Genomic DNA, 23,715 nt, shown 5'->3' with positions numbered 1-23,715 from the left:
CCACTTATTTAAAGTGTCTCCCGCGTTAGCTTGCAATCATGTATGTAAAGAAAAGTGCGTTATACTGTTAAGTACATTGAACTTGTGGCATGCTGGTTTGATTGAACAGGCTCCTTCATTTGAGACAACAAATGACCAGCAGAGGGGAGGGGAGGTGGGGGGATGATTCTCAGCAAATTAGTTGCAAGCAGTGGGTCTGTTTCAGAACTAAGCTATGAGCGAGTGAAAGCTAATGTCCAATGTACTACAGTAGTTTGCAGGGGTTGGAGTCAACACTGAACATGTCTGAGAGGAAAAACAGTGGTAGCGATGACATGTAAAATTGTTTTACTCTGTATTTAGACCCCCCCCCTCCCTATTTATACCAATATAACTTAATATTTAATCAATATTTACAAATTTTGTTGTCCAAATTTATGGCTAGAAGAAAAGTGTTAATATTCATCAATAGAAGGACCCACTTTATCGTAATGAATTTACTTATTTTTCTGTTCTGTCTTGTCAGACATCTAATAGAAGAAGAGGAGGGAGCCACAGTGAATTGCTTCAATGATGAGACAACAGATGCTTTCTTCAGTTTGGATGAACTCTCACCTGTAACGTGTTGACCCGGTAAGCAAGAGGTCTCCTTGTCAATTTGGTCTTTGGTGCAGGGTCCTCATTATGAACACCAATCATGGTGGCTTGTGGTAGTGGAGCACACCTGTTACAACTTTATGGAAATCTGCTAAGAAATGATTAGGAGTATGGAAATCTAATCTTCAGACCACTTGTTTGTTGTTGGCCACTTATTTAATTCTACATAGCAACAGGTGAAAGAGAGGCCGTCTTTGCCTTGCCACAGCATGAGAGGAAATAGGTTTCTATTATTTCACCTAGTTGAATATAACTGCATTGACATGGTGCCAAAATGCTTTTCACAAATGACTGTCTTGTTTCCGTTCAGTATGAGAAGTTAGACACAGCACGACGGCTGTGTTTTGTTTTGTTAGCTTTCTAAATAGGTTCAATGGACGCTGAGGATGACATTCTTTACATTGACTTCAAATCCTTTGACAAAGAAAAAGGCTTCAAATAAGTCTTAAAATGTATTTCATGGCTTCTTGAGTTTCGTTTTACTTGCCTAAATGCACCTCCTCTCAGTGTCCTGTACAAGCTTTAATAAGAGGCAATGCTCGCTCATATGTTTGAAGGAACAGGTTTAAATTTCAATGTTTGGATGCTTTAAATGTCTAGTTTACTCTTGCTAGTTTCTCCAAACTCACCAAACCCATCCTCAGCCAAGATATAGACCTCTCCTTATGTTGAAAAGTTTATCTCTTTTAGTGCTGCTACTACCTCAAACTCTCCCACCATCTCTCTTACCGTCATATTTATAGATTTGCTTTCCACCTAACTGTCAGCCACCATCCCGCTCTGTCCCATCCCACTGGTTCTCTCAGAGGAGTCTTTGCCTCCTCCCCAACAGACTGTGAGCCCTAGAGTCACATTTCAGGCCTGGCTGCTACTTAAAGGCCCATAATCTGCTTGGCGAATGGCTACAGTGTGGCTGCCTGAGAGGAAGCAAATTATTCGCTTTAAGGACTCCTGCTGCTGTGGGACCTGGGGCTAGTGGCTGGTGCCGTTAACGTTAGCACACACACAGTGTGCAAGCCATCATTATTTATTTAACCCGTTAAGTGTTTAAAGTGGAAGGGGTCCCCCAGGACACAGCTTGGTTGATGAAATTATTCCACACATTTATATATAGTTAAATCCTTCAAGGGGACATTCAAGATAACACAGAAAGATGAAGTGTGCATTTTGGGAGTCAAAATCTGATCACATGATAAACTGAGGGCGTTTGGCCAACATGTTGGTATTACCAAGCTCATAACATGCCATGAATTTCAATGGGAAGTATTTAATATAAGTGTTTCCCAGGTTGTGTGAGAGATAGTAAGGCAGTTGGTCTGACAGTGAGACTGAAGATCTGTGTGTGACAACGATGATATGCATAAGTGGTTGTGTCTGACATGGTACTACATGTAATGTCACTACAGCTATGCAGAGTTGTTCAGCAAGCCCTAGCTGAAGACAAACATCAATATCCACTATCATTTACAATGTCATTCGTAACCCTGATTTCCCATGAAGCTTGTATTTTATAGAGGAGCACTGTTGTGGATTTGCAGTGGCGTGTCTGTGTCCAGGTGCATCTGTTTGATCACAGTAATAGACACCAAGATAGCATATTTGTTTTCTCTATATGTGTGTGTGTGGAATAAGGAGTTATAGCATTAATAAGTAATCACTGGATGTTGGCCCTCCCATAACATGTTGGGCCAGCAACACTTGCCCCCAGTAATGACACCATTACAGGACCGAAGTAGCCAGTTGAGAGTATACCTCTGGGAATCTGTCCTCTCTCTCCCCATACCTCACCTCCCTGTCATGAAAGCTGGGACACCGGTAGTTGCACCTGAGCTTGTTGTGCAACTACACAAATGTAACTTTTTTCTTTTTCTATTGTTTTGTTTTATTATATTTGTCATTTTAATTGTGCTCTTTTATGCTTATCTGAATGTTTCCAATGCTTTTAATGTTTTAATGTAAAGCACATTGAGTTGCCCTTGTGTATGAAATGCACTATACAAATAAAGTTGCCTTGCCTTGCCTTTATTTTTGCTGCTAGTTCACAATAATAACCTCAAAAGATATACAAAAATAGGCACAAGTCATAGTATGTCATTAGATATAATGCACTAGTGCTTGTACACAGATGATTTTACAAACCAGAAAGCATTTTGTCTGTACAAAGTCAATAGCCAAATATTAAGCCCATTAAAAATTATACCAGCATCTTTATGCAGTCACAATCCAGGAGAATATCATACGACAATGCAATCTTTTATAATAAAGACAAAGCGTAAAAAGAGTAGACATTGTGCTTCTATTTATTAGATGATGTATAAAACATAGTTATAACAATTAGAGAGAGAGTGAATGAGAGAGAGAGAGAGAGAGAGAGAGAGAGAGAGAGAGAGAGAGACAGAGACAGAGAGCGAGAGGTAAAGTGAGAGAGGAACTGAACAGATTGAATGTCTAATGAAATGGGTACCTCCAGGCCTGAATAAATTCTCTGGTCTGGCGATCCCCCAGGATGCTGGCCTCCCAGGGAGATTAATGACCACTGGGCCATGGTATAATGAAGTAGTTTGCCTTGGCAATGTGCTTGTGAATTCATCACAGTGTCCACAAGTGGGCTGGCCCAGCACAACATCTTTATAAATCCCCCTCACCCTTCTCTCCTGCTGCTGCTGATTTATGGTTCCGCCACCCCCAAATGGTTTGGCCCCTCTCACCAGACCCCGCCCTGGCTGACCATCAGTATCCAAGCGAAATCCAGGTCACTGCACTGATGGGGAAGAAATGGGAGGCTAATCAGATAATGGGAGGTGAAAATGGGTGAGAGTGAGTCAGTATCTTCAATCTCTTAACTCCTGCTCTGCCCTTTTCTGCTTCTTTGTCTTCGTCTAACATGGATGCACATATTCTTGTAGAAGGATATGTCTCTCATGCTGTATCCACATTTGCAAACTTGACTGTATTCATATTACGCAATCCATTCAGTATTTATGTCTGTGAGTAATACCTATGCATTAATCCCATGCATATGGTGAAATACTGAGGATATTACCTGAGGATTTCAGTCAACCTAAGCCGTAATTAGAAATAAGAACATGACTGATTTTGTTAATTTAGATAACAAGTAAATCATTTTGTATAGAGTATCTGTATATCAATTCAGAGTTCTGGTCTGTACTGTGCTTTAGCTGTCATTGTGGGCCTCTTTTGACATGATTGTGTTTCCAGTTTTGCCAACTCCTCAGTGAGGAAAGAAGCTATTGGCTGTCCTAAAAGTCGCTAAATTACGTCATTGCTTAATTTGCATAATTTAAATTGCAATGGACGCTGCAGGAGAGACGAGTTGCGTTAAGGGAGAGAAGAAAAGAGGTTAAAAACACCATAAATATGTTTATAACTACACTTAGGAGCCTAAGTTTGATACACAACTAATGCATAATGTGCATAATGTGCAACAATTACTGGAAAGCAAAGTTAGAGTATCAACATTCAGCTTCTAGCATTTATGCTCTATGACTTGACAGAATGCCCAGCATGAGGATAGTGTCCAAGTTGCTGCATCAGCTACTCCACTTACCTGGATAGTTTACATGCAGACCGTCTTAAGATCAAGGGGGAGGACATGGTCCTGACCTCCACGTGGGTTATGCCCTTCTTGTAGGGCGGACTAATATGGTCAAATATTTTTTAACAAGGAAATGAGACTCAAAATATAATTGAAGCATAAAATGCTTTGGGTCTTCATGTAGAAGGATAGCAAATATCTACTCCACTCGTATGATGTGTCCCTGAATGAGAAAAGTTTGAGCTCTCAGGATGTTCAGTTACAGTCAGTAATGTAACAGCAAGCCCGCCCTCATAATGAATGTTCCTACTCTCTTGTTAAAGGGAGCTACAAGTGAGTACGTGTAATATACAAGCATGGCATAAGCTAAATGAACTGAAATGATCATTTAGACTGTTCAAAATTCAATTGACAAAACTAGATTTCTTCAACCCTAGCTTCACCAAATGCAAATGCTGTCTGATCTGTAATCAGTTTATCTCTTCTAAAGTGTCCTCTTGGTATTTAAAAGGAGACACTACATTAGCAATCCTCACTGTATCCCCTGAGATGTCAGGATACTTTTCTTCCATCCAATCATAGACGGGAAAACAAGAGGATGAAAGTTAGAATCTTTTTTGGATTAAATGACGTGATCTTCTCTTATAGGGATGCACCGAAAATTCAGCCACTGAAAATTTTCGACCGAAAATGGCCGAAAAGTGCATTTTCGGTTTTTGACCGGACATTTGTAACATTTTTGACAATTCTGTCTAGAACTTTGAGCTCTTTTAACCCAGTGTGTTCAAACTGCTATGCACACTAGCTGCAACTAAACTGAGCATGTACAGAGTGAATCAGGTGATCCCTAACTTGTTCCTGATTGGAGCAAGTAGAAGTGTTACAACTGACCCGTGTTACAACTGTCCCCGGTCTCCCTACTAATAATTGGCATAATCATTTATGTTGGTGTTTCCATTTTCGGCCTTGGTTTCCTCATTTTCGGTTTCGGCCAAGCATTTTCATTTCGGTGGATCCCTATTCTCTTGTTAATATCTGGAGGTTATTCATTGACTCATTTGTAGTTGTTGCTTGTAAAGTGAGAAAGGTGGTCACTTTGTAAAAGTTATTGTAATTTTGTAAGGAACTCAGAGATCCTAGAGTATCTGGTAAAATATTAATCTTTGAATTTTTTTTAATTTAACCTTTATTTTACCAGGAATTTTCCCATTGAGATACAAAGTCTCTTTGACAAAGGAATCTTGGCCAAGACAGCAGCATAAAACGTTTCTCAAAGAGAACAAGACAAAACAACAAACAAGAACAAGTAGCTATTACGTCAATTAATAAATCAGCAGTGTTAAGCAGTAAAACATGTGCATAGGCTGATCAGATGATTCTGTCAAGGTTTCTTTATTATTCCCGGGGGGCAATTTGTCTTTCAGTCAGCGGTGACAAACAAAACAGTTCAACAAATCACACCAACATCAAAACAGTAACAACACAGAAACAGCTATGCGGCATCGTTAAGCAGGCTAGCTGGACAAAAGAGTTTCTTTTCCTATTTGTCCTGCTTTCTGGCATTGCGAATCTGCGGCCTGAGGGAAAGCTGCCGAAATTCACGAAAAAGAGGTCCTGGCTCTGTGAAGGCTTGACATGTCAGGCAGGGGTGTGCCCGCAACCCTGCTGCACATCTTCACAATAGCCAGCAGTCTATTTTTATTTTTTAGACTTTTTGACCCATACCAGGACACCATTGAAAAATGTAATAGTGATTCAATAAAACATCTCCATAAAAGTTGTGTTGACATTAAAACCCCTGAGCTTCCAATAAAAGTAAATTTACCCTAGTTTTAAAATAATCCAATCTAATGAAACAATCAAGTTTTAGGTGAGCTGGAAGTTCAGACCAGGACCAGTGCTATTAAAAGCACTTTTGCCAAAGATTACATCCACTGACAACTTTAGGAGTCAATAAAGAGCATATTATAGGATGCAGATCATGTCAGCCTTATGAAGGTAGACAAACCAATGCTCCATTCTTCTGTTGTGTAACAAGGATAAGCCTACCTTTTCATACAGTATACAATGATGTGTGCGGAATCCTAGACCAGAAAGAAACCGCAATGCTGCATGATACACTTAGTCCAACATTTTAAGAGGTTGAGGAAGCATGCAAAAAGAATACCACCGTAGTCAATTACAGATAAGAATATACATATTCCTCATATTTATGTAGAAGATAAGAGAGTTAAGTTTAATTTCTTAGTCGAAAATGACTTTTTATCCTTAAATGCGATTATGCTTAGTTAATAAATGTCTACGTAGCTTGCCTTAGGGTTAAATGTTTCCAGCTCAACCTTGTTCCTTGCATACAAATATAAAGCCTATGACCCTAAAGCTCTTGTGGGGAACTTTCTGTTTGATTCGGTTTGGCGCCCCCTGTGGACAAAGTGATACCTCTTATCTCTTTGCTGATCTTGTCCTGAACAGTTGTTTCTTCTGAACTCTCCTTCTGTTGTCTGTAACAGTCAAATCATTGTGAATCCTTGCTGTGAAACGTAAAAAAGTCTCCTCTCTTCATCATGCTATCAATTGCTGTGAAGTTTTGCAACAGTACTGCAGTGGAGCAATTTTATCTTAAGATGTGTGGCGTTTAAATCTCTCAACTACACTAATCTATTGAGTATCTACAACTTGTAGATTATTTGCTCTAAAACGTATGATGATAGTAATTGATAAGAGAAACCTCACAAGAAAACTTCATACAATCCAACCCTCATTTTAGCCTGTAATTAACGGTGTTATCACCTAATTGTTAACTATTATTTTGGATATCTGCAGCATATCTGAGTAGTTAAAGTGTTCCTACCAAAATGCAGCCATTTTTCAAGGGTCTGTGCCCCCTGTTTCTTTGACCATAGCCAACCTTTTAATAGCTGAGGACTGATGAGCCCAAGTGTTGCACAACTGTCGGGCTCATAAAGCTTGTCTGCATGATAACTGGTCCTCCATATGGAATTGTGGCGAGAAATTAAAGGGAAACAATAAAGCATATTGAAGGATATTTAGATTAAAATGCATTTAATTGGGTTCTTGACAATCGCAGTTGAGATGCCGTCTTCCATAGCCGTCAAATCTGTGGGTGCCTTTAACTAAAGCTAAATGATGCTGCTGTCATGGTGATTGTAGAATAACCTGGTAAAGATTATTAATGAGTGCAATAAATCCAAATTGCATAATAGAAAGTTATGAAAAAAGGAATGTCAGAGTTAAGTCTAATGAGTATTTAGTTTGTTTACCACGAGCAATTGTCACCCTGTGCCATGTGTAGTAAGTAATTGTCAAAGGCTTTACACTCTCATTCTTTCTCAAGACGGCTTATCTTAATCTACAGTGTCTTATTTTTCTTGGAAAGGGATGGATGAGTCGAGTAATTGTACAGTTGACATCGGCTTAGACAACATCATCCCCTTAGTCCCCAGCTAATCCTACAGAGTGATAACAATAATGGGAAAAAAGAATGGAGATATTTTTTCTCACAAAAGAAGATATGGAGTTTAATTTGTAATTAGCTTCAGAGGTCAAAGACTTGATCCACCATCTGAAGGTTATCCGCCCCTATTTATTTTTTTCTCTTTTCTTCTTCTTCTTCCTTTTTCTTCTCACTAGTCAACCTCTGAATCAGATTATGACCTTGTTGTGATGATGTCAAGTGTTAATTGTGTGCATGTGTGTGCCTCGGTGTGTGCCTAAAGGAGAATCAGTGAATAAAAATGGGGATATTTCCCTCATGATTGCTTGACAGTTTGCAGGAGAGGGATGTGTATTTGTGAGTGTGTGTTTGCCGACGATTGGAAGTGTAATTTATTTTCGGGGGGGTTATGACCCTGGACCCACATCCACCGCCCACCCCATCTGCCCTGTGTCAGACAGCTCTGTGTAGCCCCTGGGGGGCTCTGAAGCAGCAGTGTTGCCCTCTTTGTCCGTGTGTGTTTATCTTAGTTTATGTGCGGAAAATCAGACCTTTTTGCTTGTGTGGGTATGTGTGTGTATTAACATGGGCCTGTCTGTGTCTGTTCTAGTATTGATCCCCCCCCTCCTTTCTTATAATGAAGTGGAACTACAGCTCCATTACGAGCTGCTCTGCCATTGGCTGGAGGTAATATGAAATTAGCTAGCGTGCCGTGAGCCTGTCAGTATTGATTTCACTACCCAGATTACTTGTTACAAAAGAATAGAGCTGTCTGTGGCATAATTGAACAAGTTAACTCCTTGTCTCATAAAATGTAGTCCTGTATTGATTGTTACAGGGGAGGGCTCAGTGATATGCAGAAAGAAAGAAAGTTGTATGGGTGTTAGCTGTGAAGAGGTGCTGATGCTTACTTTTCTCCCCGTCTGTGTAACCCTGACATGTAGATCAAGGCGGTTCTTGCTGAGTTGCAGGACGGCCGACAGCAAATGAGTTATGTACCTTCAGTTTCTTGTTACAACACACATTTTCTATTTCTTCTCCCTCTGTCATTTTTCATTTAATTTATCTCCAGAGTTGTCTCAGTCTCATTCTCAATTTATTACCATATGTAAAAGGTGTTAGAGCTTGACATCGTCACAGGAGATTTACATTGGTTTATCATGAGTGACCTGTTTATAAGTAGAGCAGCCATTGCTTGAGTTAAAGAGAAATGATGATGATGGCTGGAGGAGTCTCTCCATCTCACTCCTTTGCTTGGCTGATGAACTGGAGCACGCTTCCCCTGTCTAATCACACTTGGCAGATTTGTGCCATAGAAAGTGAGGTGTTTAACAAGGGGGCTCAGTTCATTAATTCAGGGCCTTTTTAAGAAAAAACAGGACACTGTGCTCAATTATTTACCTGAGCTAAAGGTACAACAGCCTTTACTCAAAGGGAGAGGAGAAGATACTGTGGTCTCTTGGCTGGAATCACACATACTCTCCTCTTACTCTTACCAGCTTCTGAATCAAGGTACTTCAAGATGCCTCCTTGAGCGCATTTTACATACTTATCTTGGGTAATTAAGAAAAATGCTCAGTCAGGCTTTAAAACGGATGATTTACTCTGACATATTCCCCATGATTGTTTGTTGAAAAGCCTGGGAAACTGAGGGCTTCTCCGACTTAGTAAGGGCAACGCAGGAGGTGATGAATTATTTGATGTACAAATGATGCTGTTGTCCCTAAAACAGACATGAAGGTAAAACGCTTCCCCCCCTCTGACAGGGTGAGGGATTAATGAAATGCTCTTCCACGCACCGATTTCCTGCACTCCACTGCTGAGTGATAAGTGGCTAACCAACGAAGCCTGTAATTACAATCTTACAGAAACCGGCCTGATCTGTATATAAATCTCACCATCCAATTACAAGATGTAATAATTCTGCACTCAGGCTGGTAATGAGGTCTAATACTGGTGCATGTGATAATCCCCTCTGGATGCGGGCTTGATCAGATGTTGGCTTTGTAATTAGACTGGCAGAAAATCATTATTTCGTGTTCGGAAAAAAATGAGGTTGGTGGGAAGTTAATTTTCTCCCCATTCTCTGAAGCGTAGACAAGAATTTAATGATTTAATCATGATTGTTAGCTATTTTGCAATCAATTTGTAATGATTGTGTCACAACAGAGGCTTTCAGGGAGAAGGGCCTGTAAAGATTGAAGGTGTCATTGATATGGCATGGTTCTGTCAATAGATCTATACAGTGTAATACTGATACAGCGGAGGATTGTTTACCCCTTGGCATATTTTTGAGGCAACGTGTGCATATGCTACATAACTATGGGGGAATTAACAATCAAATCTGAGGACTGAGATAGGAGCTCAATCCATGGGTTTAGAAATACAGAGTTGTACACAGGACCGTTAAATAATGGCACATGATTTTAGTTTTATAACAGTGAGCACCTTGTTATATTTGCAGTTTATCTACTTATTAGGGGTGGAAATTGCTAAGATTTTATCAATGTCAATGCCATTGTCAATTCTGCTTATTAATCCAATTCCTTATCAATTCTCCTAACGATTCCTGAGTATTTTTTTGAGGGGAAAAATGTAGTTCTACACAGTCTTTTGCACCAAAAGGAACTATTTAATTTTTTCCAAAATTATGTCTGCACAAGACTGAACATGAACATATTCAACTTGAACGTACTGAACTATAGGTTGACCTCATTCTTGGCCACGTGAGTCCGAACATGGCCCCTGGAGCCTGGAGGAAAATACTTGAATTTGAAGAGGAAAAACGCTTTTCCTCCAAGGGTCATCACGGAGGTATTTTACCCGCTCTCTGTGCCTCATTTTCGGCCGCGTGAGTCCGGACATGGCCCCTCAAGTCTGAGGGAAATCGTCCCGACTCCGAAAGAGGAGAGGTAGGCCGGGGTTCGCCTCCCTGATGTGAACATGTTCACATGGAACCCTTCTCCACTTCGCCCCGATGCGAACCCCAAGCTTCGAGACCGAGTCGACAAATGCTTATTTGAGGTATTTGCACCTTTGCATGAGATTACAGCATTGCACTGATTGCACACGGCATTTTTCTCATCTCTTTTACTAAAATGGAGCCACACTTTAGACCGCTTCTTCCTCTCCATGTTTCTTCGTGGTAGAAGGAGTTTGGCGTCGCAGAGTGTGACGTAATGCAACATACCGCGACGTGATGTGACGTGACGTGATGTGACGTGACGTGATGTGACGTGACGTGATGTGACGTCGTGCTGGGAAATGAATCGTTAAGAACAATCGATAGCATCTGAGGTGTACAATTTCGGATGGAATTGATCAATTGGAACCGGTTCTAAGTCGGATCCGGCTTTTCAATTCCCACCCCTACTACTTATGTCCCACACTTTGCAATGTGATGGGGCTAGAGATTGCCCTTGAAACCCAGGTTGTAAGTCAGTTTTAGCCTTGCTGCTTGTATGCAGTTGCACATGCATAAGGAACAGGACTGAGCCCCTAACAAACACAGCAGGCAACAGAACTGAAGCCACTCTGGAGATTAGATAAAAGTGACTCGTGGTTGTATTTTGCTCAAGTCAAAGGCAACTCTGCTTGTTAGTGTGAAACAGTCTGACAGTAAAAAGAGGTATGAGCAATTTATCAAACACCTGTGAAATAACCAGCGCAGTAGAAAAGCAACATTTCTCTACCTCTACTGTCAGACACTTTCTGCCCCCTGCACCCACAACAGATATAATTTACACACTTTTATGAAAGCCAATATGCTGTTGGAGTACAGTAGTTGCGGTAATTTCAGAGAAAATTTAGCGATGCGCCCAAAAATAACATTAATTCTTGTACAGTTAACAGCTTTTAAACCTTTCCTGTCCAAACAGCAGATTTTGAGATGCTGAGTCTCCCCATATCAGCAGCAAAGAGCCGATGAAAGACTTTTCTGTGAGTCCGTTTATTCTTAAAGGTGTTCTGTATTTAGAGTAGCTTGAAGTGACCAATTTTTAGTCCAGAAAGATGCATGAATACTTCATGTCTACCACATAGAAGATGAATGGTGCTGTGACATTATTTATTTAGCATATTGAGAAATAAATCAAGATTACTTAATTAGACTTCCAAGTTTTCAATAAAAAGAAGAGTACAATTAACAGTTTTTACACATTCCATGTCTGGAAAAGAGAATGGAAAATAAAATACTTTTTTTCCTGCCCCTTTCTCAAAACACAATCAACAATAGAAATACTTGGTCCGTCCAATTACAATCACATGTCAGCCAACATTACAAGAAAAGAAAAAGAAGACCCAAATTCAGATTTTTTGAAGACACTTACCCCTTAGAAATTAAAACGCACTTCCTTCCAACTCTATAGAATCAAATAGTTCTTTGTACTTTCTCTTAAGATGTAATATGTTCATAAATCCTTTTAAATTGTTCTGTAAATAATTCCACAGTTTGACTCAAACCACAGAAGTACACATCTACTTTACAGTAATCCATGCATAATGCTCAAAATTGTATTTCCTCATTATTATTATCATTATTAGCAACATACTTACAGTATATGATTGCATATCCATAATCATTGTATTCAATGGATATTGATTGATACCTTTATGTTTGGTTAGAACCAGAAGCAACATTTTATTTTAAAGACATGTATGTTTTTAATTGTAATATAATTTGCTGCCAAAAGGCTACCCACAAGTTGCTCAGATTAAGGTTTGGACCAGTGGGCAGGTTTGACATGGTTTGACAAGTGAGAAACTACAGTAATTTTGATATTTAGTCAGCATAGCTTGAAAATCTTGATGACATATTAAACGTCTTAAATTCGGAAGTGGTAGTATACAAACCAATTAAATGGTATTTTGTTTCATGACCATATCACATCACAACTGAACAAGAATCCTCCATTTTGAAACCTATTACACATCTCAAGTTGGTCTTCTGGTGTTCCCATCTGGCAACGTAGGACCCTTAATGTCACCAGTTAATGCTTGAGTTGAATAGATTCATTCTTTACTCACATATCTTTGACATTATAGCTTTCTTGTTTTACATATTCTGAAATATAAACTAGTACATTAATGTTTTTCGGCGATCAGAGGGGGCATCTGTTGTTACCATTTACACGGTTGCAGCTACTAATTAGGAATCAACATTGCCAGTAGTTGAAATTATAAATAAGTACAAATACTAAAACCATCCTCCCAGTATTAATGACAGCAATGTTAATAATGATGATGATAACAACAAAAAAAGTGCTAGTTTTAAAAATAAAATTCTGATACAATCACAAATCTTATTTTATATTGGTCATAACATTAATATGATAATTTTCTACTCCCTCAAGACTCTGCATAAGTATCAACAATCCAGTATCAATGAGACTCTGAAGCTATAGTGCCACATATATTTTTTCATATACAGAGACTGAAAACATTCTCCTGAGGTTCACATTGTATCAACTGCGTCTTCCAGTGCAGCTTCATGCAGTGTTTGATTGGAATACCCTCTGTTTGATCATCTGTAACTACGAAGTTTACTGGAGCATCCACCATGCAGTTGATTAAGGCAGTCCTCTGGGTTTGCAATTGGCTCATCTCTCCCTTAATCTCCTGGTGATTGCTGCTGAATACTTTATTGATAGGGAATTGACTCCACTCCTCCAGAGCCGATTTCTATAATTGATACTTTTTGAAGTTACTCCCAGAGGACAGAGCGTTCAAAGGCTTGCTACTGTTTGATCAATTATATTAAAGTGCAAACTTTAAAATCTGGATAGAGTCAATACTGGCTTCTAGCCTACTTTACTTCAGCAGTGGTATGCAGGACTCTATAAAGCACATTGTTTAACACAGTAAGGGACAATGACATGAAAGGAACTATATAGTACATAAGCATGGGATAATGTACTGAATAGTAAATGTACTGTTCATCAAAGATTTATTGTGCCCTTACTATAGAATTTACTTTTGTCCAAAGTGTAACTGATAGAAGGGCCTCACAAGTGTGTAAATACAGTATTGAAACGATACTAGAAAAAGATCAAAGTGTCCAGGAACTTTCTCTTGAAATATGTATCGGTGTTGCTCTTCTTTTCCCAAGCGTGGATACTTTTAGGCAGCTTTTGTGGTTAGCCTTCATCCTGGGTGCCCAGCCTCACGCCTCCAATTTCCACCTCTGCTCGGCTGAAGGCTCCTCAGAGAGCTTGGCTGGAGCTCTGGGCCACTGGGCCTTTGGACCTCTGAGTCCACCACTCCTGTGCATGGTAGGAGAAAGAGGGAGCTGCTTACCCAGCCCTGCCCATTCTTGGCCCCCGGTCTGCCTCACCATAACACTCCCACCTACCTGATACCTCAGAAGAGCTTTCAAGTGCTCTTTGAAAGAGAAAAAAGCAGAAAGGGGAGAAATCAGAGACTGTGCTCTTCCAGGCGCTCAATAGTATGGCACTAGCCTCTCTCAGCTCCCATGACACCACTCTCCCGCCCACTTCCCTGTTCATGGGTGTTTCACTAAATATACTGTTTTTTTTTTCTTTCTGTTTCCTCCCTCTTACAGCCTTTCCCTTGACTACTTACTTGTCCCAGGCTTTGGTTTTCACAGCCTTAGAGCTGCAATTCCCATAAAACCAAAACACTAGTTTGTAACCCATATGCAGAAAAAGAAAGAGATGTGACACAAATATCTTTGTGTTTCTACAATGCGGTAGTTGTCTTTTGTATTTGGCATATGAGAACAAAACCAAATGAAGAGCAAATAACTCCCCTCTCTATATTACTTCTAGGGTTGCCAACTTTCTCACTACTAAATGAGGGACAGGTGTACAGTGCCATGGTGGTGTGAGCATGATGTGTGAATAAAGCGTATATTCTGATTCTGATTCAACTGGAAATGCAAAAAGTGTGTATATTCCCTTTAATCCTTACTGTATCATTATGTAACCTCATATGAATAAACCTCAAAGAAACCACAATTTGTCTCTTTACATCAAAAAACAGGCAAAAGAAAAATTACATGTAAAAGAGGAGTATGACTCACCAAATTTATTTTTTTCCATGGATACTTTTTGCTGCTCTTGACTGACTCAGGCAGTCTTTTGTCCTTTTGCACAGCCAGAGAGAAGTCCTCACATGACATGTCACAGTTACAGATATCTGAAATTCATTTTGATCAGCTCTGTGCTGCATCTGTTTCTTGAGGTCTGACCATTTAATGGCCATCAGAGAGACAATCCTCTCCACATTGATCTGCCACTGCTGTTTTATCTGCTCTAGGATCTGTAGAGTGCAGTCTGCTGTATTCACCATGACTTAATTGTCAATATATGGAACAATTGAGGTCCCGTATGAAACAAACCAATTTAGCCCAATATATGGGATGTCCCGGCTAATACGGGACAGTTAGCAACCCCTAATTACTTTCTATCATTATTTCAGTTCAGAATCAAAGCAGCCACAAAACCTGCCAAGCTGACCCCAAGGAGCAAGTTTCCTCATGTCCGCTGTCCACTGGCCAACTTAACAAGAGACCCAGCGCTTGAAGTGAAATAAATATTGCTGCCAGGCTGTACACATAATTAGTCTTGTCTCATCCCCTCTCTCTAGCAATTAAATGTGACCCCTTTGTTTTATGGATGCAAAGCATAAACTCTCACTCCAAAAATACGTCGTAGATATAAGACAGGAAATGTATTGTAAACTAATTGCTTAGTGTTGGACAGTTGCCACCAGAGATGATATTCAAAGCTGGTATTATTGATACTATTATTACAGGGTCTGTATAACGACACACACACATACTACAAGAGCACCTCTAATGTACACTGTAAAAACTAACTCCATCCCTCTAAATCTTCACTGTAGGGAGCAGAGACAGGCTTGGGAAAGCTGTGATTTGAAGACATAAGCCCCAGGCTCCTCATTCCAGTTTTCCTCTGAACTCCCTTCATACTCCCTGATACCGAGACACATTATAAAGTCCCTCCCTGTAGCTCTCCTCTTATCTTCGCCTGCTATAAAACTATCTCCGAGAAATAGGACAGGGTTAAGGTTTGAAGTAATCTGTTTCTTTTTATTCTTCCATGAAACATATGCCTACTTTGTAACAAGGGGAAAACTAATTATAGACTTGTACTGGAAAGATAATACAAGTGTAGTGATTGCTTTGTATCCAGCGCTGAGGTTGTGTGTCGACAGTGTATGTGTACAGTAATGACGTCTTTATCTAACCTCAATACTCCTATACAAACCTACAAAGCCCTGTAATTATGTTAGATGCCCACAGAATGGCAGACACACACTGGGGCTCTGGCCATTGTGAGGGAAAGAAGTACTAAGGGTGTATTAAAACTCTTTCGCTCTATGATTGTGTTCCAGCACATAGGTTACTACGTGGGCAAGGCATGCTTGACTGGCAGCAGGCATGCAGGCAGTACAAACAAAGTCAATACAAATAAATACATGGACCAGTTTGTTTTCCAGGACTCTTAGGTCAGATCCTTGGTGCAACAGTTTCCACTCGACAGTCGTTGCAGACTGTTTACACAAAGGTGGACGGCTTAGAGGCCTGTCATTATGAGTGAAGATTGAGATTACATGTACAACAATGAAAATACGCTAAGGGTTATTGTAGCATGTAATCGCAATTTTGGGGTCAGAGTTTACTTGACTTTTTCTTAAAATCAGCACACTTGTCCACATGGGCTCCCCTGTTGTGGCTTACATTTTTCTCTTCCAGCAAAGTAAACAAACTTGTTTTATAGCTTCTTCTGCAACCCTGGTATCATCATTATAACAGTTAACAGTTGTATAATAGGCAGTATCTTCTGTCAACAAAAAACAAACAAACATTGGACTTTTGAGCATACATGCCATGGCACAGGTGGTGGGTATACTTGCTCCGCCTCTGCCATGTTTGTGTTGCGCAACTCCTACCCTCTTCTGAAATACAGTAGTATAAGTCTGTGGTGCACAAACAATAACGTGGGTCTTAAGTGGGAGGGAATAAAACATAAATAAACCAAAACATTTCAAATCATTGGGTTGGTCAAATTTCTAAATAAATGTATAGAACATGTAATCCTAAATGGATCAGATTTGATCAATTCAGACATTTAAAGACCAATTCATCTAGATTTCATTCTAACATTGCATCCAAAAAAGCTGCTCTCATGCACTTGCGTTTAGGGATGCACCGATCCTACTTTTTAGGTCCCGATACCAATCTCGATACCTGGGCTTTGGTATCTGCCGATACTGATACTAGCTGATCCGATCCTGGTATTGATTTAACAATCTCTATTTGTTAATGTGAGGATAGAATCATGTTTTGGCAACTTCAGGCTTTTCTGACGTGATGGTGAACTGTACCTGGGTTACAAGTGCTAAACCAGAGGCTGGAATCCCTTAATTTCAAGTATCCGAAACAATTCTATCAAATAACCTGTCCGTTTTTTCCCACTTTGAATCCATTAATAGAAGGTTTCTTGCTTCTTTACAGTAGGCTACAGCTCACATAAACTTCTTCCTTTGGGCTCCCATTATATTTTTCACCGCGACTGCCATCTATCGAAACATTACCGCTGCACATGTTGCAAGTTTCCGGCAGAGTTGTTAGCAAAAGAAGCATGACATGCACCTAAACTGCAGAGCCTCTGTAGTTAACCTCCATTATGCAAAAATGCACAGACCGGCTGGTGTTGATGACGTAGGAGACGCACATGGCTTTTGTAAACACAGAAAAGCATAGAACTGAGATGGATAGATCTGCCATATGGATCGGCACTATAGATCGGCCTCTTGTCACCGATTTCCGATCTAGCTTTTTGAGCCCGATCTAGCTGATATCCAATACCAGGATTGGATCGATGCATCCCTACTTGCGAAAGAGTTTTAATACACCCTTAGTACTTCTTTCCCTCACAATGGCCAGAGCCCCAGTGTTTGTCTGCCATTCCGTGTATCAATACAAATTGGTTAATCGTCCCATCACTGTTGTGTGCATGTAAACTATTGCAATTGGAGTTTAGTTACCAGACTAATCTTCAATCTAATCATCAAATGATTTTGAATGCTCTCTGCCATGGAGCATGATCAATCAGTGCAGATGAAAATGCAAGATGAAATATCTCGTGAGCCCACAGATATGCCTGGTTTTCAGTCATATTTCACTCTATAGCTAATGTTCAGCTCAGCTTGCATTGTTGCGCTGACTCACAGAGCATATTTTCTCATTCTTTGAACCCTAAGGTCAAGAAGTATGGAGATCTCTCTGTCTTCCTCACTCAAACCCCTTCTTTTCTCAGTCGCTCTCTTTTTCTTCCACATGTAGTGGTTCCGGCAATGCAGCATCATTCAGCCGTGAAGCCATTTGGCAGTGAAGAAGAGTGGACCAGCTTAAGGTCAGTCTAGGGCACTGAAAGACAGACAGACACCCTTATGTACACACTGAGAATCATGCTTCCATTAGCTGGGCCTCTGTTTACCACAGGGGAAACGCCAGGATTTGGTGGCATATGCTGTAGCCCCTGGCAGCCTCGTGACAGAGCACTTACCGTAGAGACGGCAGGCCAAGGCCTGGTTAGAGGCCACCCAGAGGCTGTGTCCTAGGGCAATGCTACTGGGCTGGGATGGACAGTGGTTTTCTGATTGGCTCTCTAGCTTATCTACTATTCCTTAAAGCATTTCTAATTTTTTCTGATGTGCTTCAGACAGCATCAGGGGAAATCTTCATAAACACCATGAAGGACCTACTTCTTTCCATCCTCACGCCATAAAACCCAGACTCGTTACATGTTGCATCTTAAGGAAAACTTGCAAGCAGTGCAGCTGATTTTGAGAAGTAGAATAAACCACTCTTACTCTTGTGAAAAACTTCCCTTAGTTGTCTTTTGAAGGTGTTTCAGAGGAATAAGGTAGATGAATGTAGTACATGTTGTAAAGATTTAAATGAAAAAAATGATACAACTTAATTCCTATCTACCTCAAGTTTTGTCTTTCAGTCATCTTTAGAATTCCCTCTTGGCCTGCTGCTAGAGCATTTAGTGGGGAATGTATTATATATCTGTTGAAAGTCTGTATCCCAATGTGCATATCCATTTTTAATGGCCTAGTTAAGCAATGTCATGGTTTTGTATTATTAATAGGGCTGGGGAAACGTTTGCAAGCTGTAGTAATTTATATACTGAATGTTGTCTTACTATGAAAAGCAGAGGTATTACATAAAAAAAACATTTTATTAAGAGCCAAACAAAACAAATACATTTTTACCTATGCAGAAACTGTCATGTAGGAGTTGTAACAGTGGGTTTGATTGGACTAGAGGCATTCCTTGAGTGCTCATGTACAATCTTACATGACTGGAACATTGCATATTAGGTGTATTACTTCATGCACTCTATGTATCAGCACAGCTGTAATTATCTTCAGTGTTTTGCCTTAAGCCTTACTGTCAACAACTATGCTACAGATGTACAGTGTCACAGTGCTACCTCTCCTTTGAAGCTTTCCAGATATGTTCATTTTAAAGAGAATGAACACCGTCTGTTGTTGTCCTCCTTGGTCTTAAAGTTGGATCTTCCTTCACTGTTGTAAGTGACTTTGAGTGAGCAATATTCCACAGAAGATGGATAATAAGTGTATCTGCTTTTAGTGGGGCAGTTTCGAGACAACTCAGTGTGAAGCTGTCTTCATTAGGACCCTGTTAGACCGTGTTTCACCTGACTGACTGACAGACTGGCCGTGATGAGGCTCCATTAAGACTCCTGCGCAGGTCTCTGTGGACTGCCCATTTACTGAAGGGCCTCTTCCCTCTCTTCCTCTACCTTTGTGTCTGTCTCTCTCTCTTGCTCGCTCTTGTTCTGTCAGACCAGGCTAACCCCAGGAGCCCCCTTAACCCGCAGTGGTTGAGAGCCCAGTCAATCAGACGCAATGATGTTAAACTCCTCTCCAATGAATACCCTTCACCAGTCATCAGAGATTGTCTGTGTCTGGCGGCTGATTAGTTTCATCTCAAGTAGGTTCTTAATTTACAGTCTGTCTCAAGCGTGGAGCCTGTATTCTTGAACTCTCTCTCAACACTTTATCTCAGAGCAGAGACAGCAGTTATGAGTTCATAGCATGGATTACCAACTTCAACACAGCAACTTCCTTAGTATATTTTCCTCAGCACCGTTTGGGGTTTAAAAAACCTGAAGGATGTGCAAATAAGTACATGAATGTCCTTTGGATTAGGGGTGGGAATCACTCGGTAATATCATGATACAGTGATACTGTGCTAATCGATATATTGCAAAAGAATCGTAAAATGATAAAATGATACGTCCTGATATCTGATACCCAAAGAATAAAAAAGGTCCTTTAAAAAGCGTAGTTCAGGGTTAATGTAATCATTCACCGCACTTTGGTAAGTTTGGTTTCACTAAGATGAAACAATATACATTTTTTAAGTCTGTAAATTAAATTTAAAGATCTGTAGAAAAACTGTAGAATTAGTGTGAAAATTCTCTTAAAGATAAAATGCATTTCGGTGCTTGAACAAATATAACCAGCTTGTGTCAGTAATCCTCTTCACATTTTATGCTCAAACTTTAAAACATAACCTTGTTTTTTATTTTAGCCTGTATGACTGTACCTGTAACAGCTACAGTCATATTCACCTTGATGTCCATACCTACAGCGGGTCTTTTTTAGTCAGCTTTCATTCCTCCTTAGCCTTAACGAACAATAGCTATCATGTAACACTGAGTGAAACTCTCTAAGTAGACTTGAGTGCGTCCTCCATCTTACCTCTTGTCTCAGCATCAAGAGCTGCAACAGCCTTTTCTCTAATTTGAGTTTTAAGAGCGGCCACTGCATCGCTCAGCTCCCTTTTACAGCGGTCTGAAATCCTGTCAACTTCTTCTCCGGTCACTAAACTCTTGTTCATGTTCTCCTCATTCATGTGATTAGTGACAACACCTGAGGTTATTAAGAGTACACATTATTGTATTGTTCCCTCCTATAATGTTCACAATATCTTAAAGCGAGGTTCTCGTGGGCATTTGATTGGCTTTTATTTAGATCCTGTGTCAAGACATGGCTAATCTTGCTTAGGTCGCTATATTGCATTACTACTACTTGTTAGGTGGATGGGGTAGCCAGGTTGTAGGGTAACCTTTGGAGTATCTCAGTGTAAGAAAGTCAGCAGGCAAAGGATTTGATCATGCTTCAGAATTTGCTCACTAAAGGATGTTTCTTGCAGCCTTGTGTGCCAGTCAACCAAGTCAGCACGCCCTCTCATTAGTTTCCTGGAGTGATGTGCCATAAGAAAGACCCAAACCTCTTTCTTTCCCTCACCCTGTTGTCACCTGACAAGTGACATCCAGCAGGGACAACACCAGCGCCCAACAGTCTGGCCAGCTGCAGCCGCATCAACAACCTTCAGAACTCTTCCTCTCTAATGTGTAGTATTAACACTCACTCTGATGTGAATGCAGGAATCTCCTGTTAGATAGTCCTCTTTGAACACAGTGTCATTAGTAATCTGATAGATGCTGTGTTGCATGGACTAGGGATGTGTGCATTTAATAGACTAACAGATTAAACGTTGTTACGCTCTCCAATCTGCACTAGAATTAATTGTTGGTTAAATGCATTATTGGTTCGGCCGTATTTGATCAAGAAAAGGGAGATAAAGTTAATGGGTGGTTAAATAGGTTAGGCTGGTTAAACGGGCATATAAATGAGCGGAGCAATGCGTAACCAGCACAGGCATGTGGACATTAAACCTAAAAGGAGGTGGTAACTCTGCTAATGTTGGCCACACTCTGCAAACCCATTAGACATCATTTACCTGCAGACACATGTTTAGCCACATTAAATACATTGTGCTCAATATCGACTGTTTTCTGAGTTTTTTAACCTTTAGACCAGGGGTGTCAAACATACGGCCTGCGGGCAAAAAAACGGCCCACAAGAGGTTCCAATCTGGCCCCGAGGATGACTTCCCAAAGTGAAGAAATTACAGAGAAGACATTAACTGCAATTTTCAATAAAAGTAGAGTTCAGATTTGTCCTCTGGGGGTTGCACACAATCATAGAACTGATGGAACCCACCTGAAAGGTGCTCCGGGACTTTTTTTTTTCAAAGTGATGAAAAAGAATATTTGCAGTTTCCACAATCTGGATGAAATTCAGACTTTTTGGAGCACTTCCAGGTCTAATCAACGCTAAAGTTTTCGTATATGTAAACATGTCACAGCAGGAGTGATGGATCCACATTTTTCATAAGGAGCCACATATCGTGCACATGCTTACCATACATGTGCGTACGTTATAGGTGCGCTCGGTCACTACTAACAATAGCACTACACCCCTGCATATAACACTGTCCAGCAAGCGATCTGTTCATGCTGGAGCTGGGGGGGTCCATAGTAGGCAACTTTACCTTCTTCATTATTATAATCTATCTGTTCTTTTGCTGTAAACATTACACACTTTGTCAGGTGAATGGGTAACACGTGTGCTTGGTGTGTTCGCAGCAGGTTTCAAGGCTTAAAGAATATAATATTTGGCCCCACTATGAGACTCATCATGGCGAAAAATACTATATCTGTTTATATAAAAAGATAGTTCATGAAATGTGAACATTTTCAGAATGTACTTTTGCCCTAAAATAAACGGACAAATTTTGAGTTGTCGTTATTTATAGGTTATTATGTTATGATTTTACTGGTCTGGCCCACTTGAGATCAAATTGGGCCGTATGTGGCCCCTGAACTGAAATTAGTTTGACACTGGTGCTTTAGAATAATTGGTTCATCAGTATTCAAATTTCCAATTCATAACTTTTGAATAAGTGGGTTGGGAACATCCATAGCATGAACTGATATTGTATCAGATATTCTTACAAATGTAATGTATGCTTAAAAGAATGAAGTGATAAACACTATTTACTTACAAAGTCTGTATCTGTGCAATGTTCTGAAAGTTGGCAGGACTTTTGAATTTGGGTCACAAACATATAATTGAAAGCTGTATCAATATTGTTTGCATTTTTTTGTATTTGGTCCTTACATCAGACAACATGACACATGCTCAATAAAAGAAATATGACTCCACATTTCTTCTTCTCCTCAGTTGCGTTCTGTATCTCTACACCTCAGCTATTATTTAAATTTCTCCTTCTACTTTATTTCTCCTTTCCCCTCCTAAAATCCACTTACCACATACTTTTTGTGGGATAAAAGGTGAATTCTAGACGCCCCCCTCTTGTACTGCCTCCTTCTGTATACTCCTTGGAGTGTGGACGAAAAGAGATAGGGAGAGAGAGAAAAGAACAAACAGCCGGCTGTGATAGTGAAAACAGACGGTCAGTCTCTGGCACCAGTACAGGCTTTGTGCTTTGTTGTGTAGTTTTGGCGCTGTGGGACCAAGCTTGCGTGATACCGTTGGATACTCTTTTAACAGGCTTATACACTACAAGATTCATTTTTTCATGTGGAAATAAGAGCAGTGGCTGTAAAATCCCATTTGAAGACATCACAACATAAAGAGTGAATTATAGGGCCGATGAACGGTCAGACAAACAGCGACTACTGGCTCTTGATCCGTCTTTATTTAGTATATTAAACAATACCGACGATGTCAGCTTTACTGTCTAATGTATAAGGGAATGTTATGTTGCCTTTTCTTTGCATAGCTCATCTGTAGATGGGGTCAATATAGAGAAGGATGATGATTTCATGGAGTGACAAGGCCCTAAATCTTAACTCCATAGTGTTTTTTTACACTGTACCTGTCTTTTATTATATTAATCGAGGTCGTAGATTTGCCTTTCACTCTATGTAAAGTTGGTCAGTCTCCGTTTTTTGCAATTTTGGTATTTGTACACACTTTACCTTCACCGGAAAAAACATATGCTGATCTGAGCTCAACACTACCTGGCAGCTAGCTGCTTCACACATGTCTGCAGGTTATTTTGCTTCACTCACAAAGGTTCGGTGTTGTACATTTTTCTGTGGGAAGTGATATATAGGCTTGGACTTGTAGAGCTATATGGTAAGGTGGGATGTGTAAAGATGTTACAGCT

The sequence above is a fragment of the Notolabrus celidotus genome, chromosome 3 (assembly GCF_009762535.1).
Source record: "Notolabrus celidotus isolate fNotCel1 chromosome 3, fNotCel1.pri, whole genome shotgun sequence".
Taxonomy (NCBI): domain Eukaryota; kingdom Metazoa; phylum Chordata; class Actinopteri; order Labriformes; family Labridae; genus Notolabrus; species Notolabrus celidotus.
The sequence above is the reverse complement of the archived record's forward strand: the minus strand, read 5'-3'. Positions refer to the sequence as shown.